Source organism: Microtus ochrogaster, chromosome 17, assembly GCF_000317375.1.
Source record: "Microtus ochrogaster isolate Prairie Vole_2 chromosome 17, MicOch1.0, whole genome shotgun sequence".
In the NCBI taxonomy this organism is placed as follows: Eukaryota; Metazoa; Chordata; class Mammalia; order Rodentia; family Cricetidae; genus Microtus; species Microtus ochrogaster.
In genome coordinates, this window is record NC_022019.1 from 33,177,694 (window position 1) to 33,183,377 (window position 5,684).

The window sequence follows — 5,684 nt, forward strand, 5'->3', positions numbered from 1 at the left end:
TCCCTCCCTTCCTCCCTCCCTCCCTCCATGCCTACCTGTCTGCTGCCAAGTCCCCTCCAGGACGGCCATGAACTCTAACCCTCTGGAACCGAGTCCCAATTAATGCTGTCTTTTCTAACTTGCCTTAGCCATGGTGTTTTGTGATGGCAATAGAAACCGACATAACCCTTGCTCTCCGGGCTAGTTTCTTTATCTACACTTGGACGTTTTACTGCAGAAGAGCCTTGGGTCAGGGCTTAGCCTAAGGCTCACTTGAAAGGCCTGGGGATGACGCAGAAGAGATGGCTGCGTTCCCTGATTACAGAAGAGACCTCTGGAGGGAGACAGAGGAAGCCTGAGAGGGGTGGCTGCCACCTCTTGGGCAACACATTCCTTCCAGCTCAAGCTGGAGATTCCCAGCAGGGGCAGAAACCTGCCTACCAGCAGTAGGGATGTGTGTGGGCTGGATGGATACACAATAGATCCTGTCTATTTTCACAGCAGAGAACAAGATCCACACTATCTATATATTGCTAACTTAAGAGAGTTAACCTTTGGTCTTTTGCAGAGTTTGTTCTGAAGACAACTGAGACCACAACCTCCAAATGCGACATTTGCTCTGTTCTTAAGATGATAAATCAGGACTAGAAAATACAGACCTTCTTCACTATGGCAAAATTAATCTGAAAGGCTTGGGGCAGAATGAAAATGCTTCCCTTATTGACATTTAGATTGTACACATCTCATTGCCAATATAAAAAGATAAGAAAAGTCTAGAAGTAGATGTTGGTAAAATGTGTGTGTTTTAAATTCTGTTACATATTATCTAATAATGCTCACTGTAAGTGTTAAGTAACCTTTTCTTTTTCCAGTTTTATAATCTGGTGTTGAACAAGCACGGAGCAAGTGGCTGCTTTGAAGAGAGAATGTGTATGAATGAGGGAACAGTCTGCCCAAAGACAGTCTGGAGATTCCCCCCTCTTCACCCCCCCAACACAGTATCAATAGAGTAAGGCATGGATCAGCGCCCCCCTCACTGCCCCCTAGTCTTCAGATAGAGCACAGCCTCCCAGCACCTCGCGTATAGTGAGTACACACTCCTGCCCTTTTAGAACCCTGCGCTACTTCAGTTCCGGGAGCCCTGGGAAAGGAGCCCACGGAGTAAAAATTCACGTGCTCTTTCCCTCAAGAATGTTTCAAATCACAAGTGAACCCTTTGTTACAAAAGCTTGTCACTGAAGGCAGGCTGCAGGCATTTTAAAGGGTTTGGTTTCAGAACCTTGCCTGTGTCTTCCTACCTAAGAATACTTTGTATCCTTTCTAGCCCTGAATCTGATTCTTAAATCAAAACCTCCAAGTGAGGCACATGTGCGTTATCCCCTCTACCCACCTCCTATCCAGTGGCTGGAAATCTTCCCTGCATTGAGAACTCCTGGGATCTGGTGAGGGAGCTGCCCTCCCTCTTCTCCCTGGACAGTGTATTTCCTTTTCTTCTTCTGCTTTTTAAAAAAGATTATTTTATGTGTGTGTGTGTGTGTGTGTGTGTGTGTGTGTGAGAGAGAGAGAGAGAGAGAGAGAGAGAGCGCGCACTCATATACATGCCATGTGAGTGCAGGTCCCATAGATTCCAGAAGGTGGCAGTAAGGCCCCTGGAGCTGGAATTACAGGTGGTATTTTATGTGGATGCTGGGAACCAAACTTGGGTCCTCTTTAGAACAGAAAGTACTCATCACTGCCGAGCCATCTTTCTAGTCCCAGCAACAGCATTTTCCAAGCTGAGCAGAGCTTTACCTCTGTCCTGACAGCCAATAGCAGCTGCGCTTGAAAACCAAGGGACGAAGTTACAAAACAGAGACTCTGGTTCCTTGTGTTGCAACCTCAGCGTTACAGGATTCTCTGAGTCAATCATTGTCACTTGCTCTCGATAACATTGCTCTTCCTTGTCTCTGTCATGGGAGAGGAATGTGCAGCTGTCCCTCGGGACTCACCCTTGTTTTTATTTCCTTATCAGCTCACCTGAGAAAGCTACCCACTTTCCCTCCTGCCAGAGGTAGAATCCACTTGCCACTGTGTGGTGGAGCTCTGGCCCCAGAGTAGGAACAGAGCAGAGAAGTCACAGCCTCTAAGCGTAGTTCCATGCTATGTGGCCATTCTGTCCCAAGCGGTTCTCCCTGTAGAATGGGAGCATGCCTTTCCTTCCGTTAGCGAGGTTCCCCGGAAGGTGGACTAGCTTGCTCTCTACTCCCTCTGAGATGCCTCGGGAATCTCAAGGGCAGAATGAAAATCGGAAAATCTGAGAAAACGAGAAGCGTGATTTCTCTCTAGAGTCCGCCCCCCAGAAGGCACCGTGGACGTGTGAACTGCAAAGCCAAGGTCTAACAGGAAGATGGCAGCAACTCCTCCATCTCCATTGCTGCTTCCTCTGCTGTCATATCTTAGCGGAAATGTTAATTCAGAGGACAGAAGTGTTTCTAAGAACTTCGGTTCCTGCCCTGAGGATACGATCTGCTCCAGGAGGGCTGCTCTATGACCTTCTGTGGGAAGTAAGCATCTATGTAAATCAGGGACTTTAGATCCACTCTGCCAGGCCCAGGAAACCATCACTTCATTTGGATTCTCCTGGTCTCCACAGTCATTTTTCCAACTGCCACAAATCTTCCCATCACAACGGAAATGTCCTCACACAGACTCAGGGGACAGGCTGGACTAATTATTCCTACCATCTAACTTCTAAAACACAATAGCAACATTTAAACATGGGTAAGCGTCAAGGAGAAGAGGGAGCAGTCTGTCACAATCACTTAGGGTCACTGTAAGCCATCATTCTCAGAGTGTGGTCCTGGGACCAGCAGCAAGGGCGTCCTGAGAACTGTGTAGAAGCCCATCCTTGGCTCCTATCCCAGTTCCATGGAGCCAGACACTGAGGGGTGGCGCTCATCCAGGTGTGTTCATGTGTGTAAAGTTAGAAAGCCACCTAGGGTTGGAGCACTGTGGGTAGAGTGACTGCCTAGCATGGGCGAAGTCTTAGATTTGACCTTGTACGCCACAGAAGATGGGTGGAGAGCATCTGTAACCCCAACACTGTGGAAGTGGAGACAGGAGAAGCTCAAGAGCATTTCAGATCCAAAGCATTTGAATTGGGACCCCGCCTCAAAAAAAAAGTTAAAGAAGGAAAAATACAATTAGAAATATTAGCAAGAGCCCAGCTTAGCAGCTCCCTCTCGTTTCTTGCTGCTAGCCAGGTCTTCCATCCATGTGTAGAACCCTCAGCTGCCAGCTACTCACTCCCAGCCTGGAGCGGGATGCCAGCTTCCCTGCCTCTTCAGCCCTGTACACTGGAGAGAATGAGGAAGGACTTTCAGATGGCTAGGTGGGAGGGAAGGCAAGGCTGGGACATTCCTTCACACCCAAGCAACTCCTTAGACGCGCAAACGAGGCTGAGATCTGAGGAAGGGCATGCAATAGAGCAGGTGTCACTAAGGAAGCAGACTTCTCAAGTAACCCGGAGCTTTGGGACACAGGCGGGAGCTTGACTCTGTCACAGCCCATGTAAGTAAGTCAGCATCAGTGAACTGAAGGGTGGAACGTGTTTGCTAGCAGCATCTAATCCAGCCTCGGCTGCTGCAAAGTTTTAGGTAAGAGAGATGACAGGAAAGAACCAAGTCTTAGAAACAGCGAATGGACGTCTCTCTCCTCAGCCTCCCAAAGGCGATGCCGCTGCTCTCTCCTGAGGTTGCTGCTCATCTGCGAGAGTTTCTGTTGTTCAGAGACCAGACACTCCGAGAGGCCAGTGTGGAAACAGCCTCTCGTCCAGCATGCGTGCCTTCAGTCAGCCAACAGCAGACATGGGCTCAGTGCCGCATCCAGTTCAGCAGCTAAGAATGCTGGACTGTTTTTAAGTGGTTGAAAAAAAAATTGGAAATTATATAAAATGCAAGGCGTGCTGGCTCACACTTGCAATCCTAGCATTAGGGAGGTTGAAGCAGGAGGATTACTATGGGTGTGAGGCCAGTCTGGGTTGCAGAATGAGACTCTGTCTCAAAAACCACCAGGGTGGATGAGTTGTGAGCACGTACACATACACAATAAATCAATAAAATTCAATAAAAACTTAAAAGGAGTATTTTTTTAAGTCAGCTAAAAGGGAAAAGAAAGCTATACAAAGTCTGACAGTGAGTACTTGTAACTGGTTTTATTGGGACAGCTCCACCCACGTGTTGGCAGAGCGTCTGGGGCTGTTTCTACACTCCAAGGACAGAGCCCAGCTGTCACTACCGTGGCCCTGCTTAGTAGAAAAGACTGCCGATCTCTGCTTAGAAACAAGTCTGAGGTTTAAGATTTCAACCAGACACCGGTCAGGTTCAGCCGTGACATCCACGGTCTAGGCACCTGCACAGCCTGAGTGCTGTAGAGTCACAGGTCCCTCCTTCCTGGTCACCCTCACTCCGACCTCTCACTCCTGCAGAGGGAGGCTCTGCGGTGTGAACACGGAACCACACATGAAGAAGCCAGCCGGCTCAGGACACCTGCCTCTCTAAGAACCACTCTCCTCTACTTCACTCACCATCCATCACACAGTACCTGAAACATTTTTGAGCTATTCTAATTGCCAACAATTATTTTCAAGACAGCAAGTCACTATAGCTTTTTTTTTTTTGCCTCAAAAACACTTTTTACTTATATTATCCATTTCCTTGCTCTCGATCTTGAAAAGCTGAGATGTCTACAAATCAAACCCTGGTTTGAACATAAACCTCTGGCTGCTGTTCTCATGCCATGCTAACCCCTGCTGCACAACTCCAGTTGAGGAAGTTTACAAACAAGGAAATGCCCAGTCCTCTGAAGCACTATGCTTTTAATATTAAGATCAATTCATCCCTATTAATAATTAATCGATAATTAAGTCATTAGTATCCATCAATTCACTAGTAATTTACATTAATATTCTTCTCTTCCAGGTTTCTGAGAATTGTCCTCACCGGAGCTATCTGTTAGAAGGGCAAAACACATCTCCCACAAAGCGAATCCTGTGATAACCCAGGCACCAGACATCAGAGTCCAACATAAGCAGCTCAAAGCGGCTCCCAGCCACGTTACAAGAGTGTCAGGAGGAGTGCGATCCGGAGCTCCTCTTAGAAGCAGGGTACCGTAGGCAGCCTGATGCCTTCCGTCTAAAATGACAGGAGAACTCTTTCCGGAACAGCCAACGTTCAATGTGTGACCCACTTCTTTGCTGCTATTTCTAAAACTCCTGGTGGGTCCAGTAGGAAGTGACGCGGGAGGGGAACGGTAGCGAGGTAAAATGAACACAATGCCAGCAGGCCACGTGGGGGGTCTCAGCGGCCTGTGCCTGCGCAAGCAACCCGAAAAGCAGACGCTGGCCATCAACGCGCGCGCTCTCGGGACTTTGGAAAAGTCCAGTTGTTATCTCGGCTTTGGGGGGACTGAAGGCCTCAGGGCCTCGTCTGTGGGTCTAAGTCACTTCCAGAGCCGGCTTACTTTGAAGCAGAGCAGGCCTACTCCCGACTGCTCAAGGATGGGCTACTGAATTTCGGTGTCTTTTAAATCTGAGGGCTGTGGTAGAACCCGGAGGTCACAGAGAAGCGACTTGACTTACCCTGGGGCCAGGGATTTCCTAGAGAATTCCAGGATCACTCTCTCAGCTAGAGGCACGGGCAGAGCAAAGCCCCCAGGACCCCCCCCCC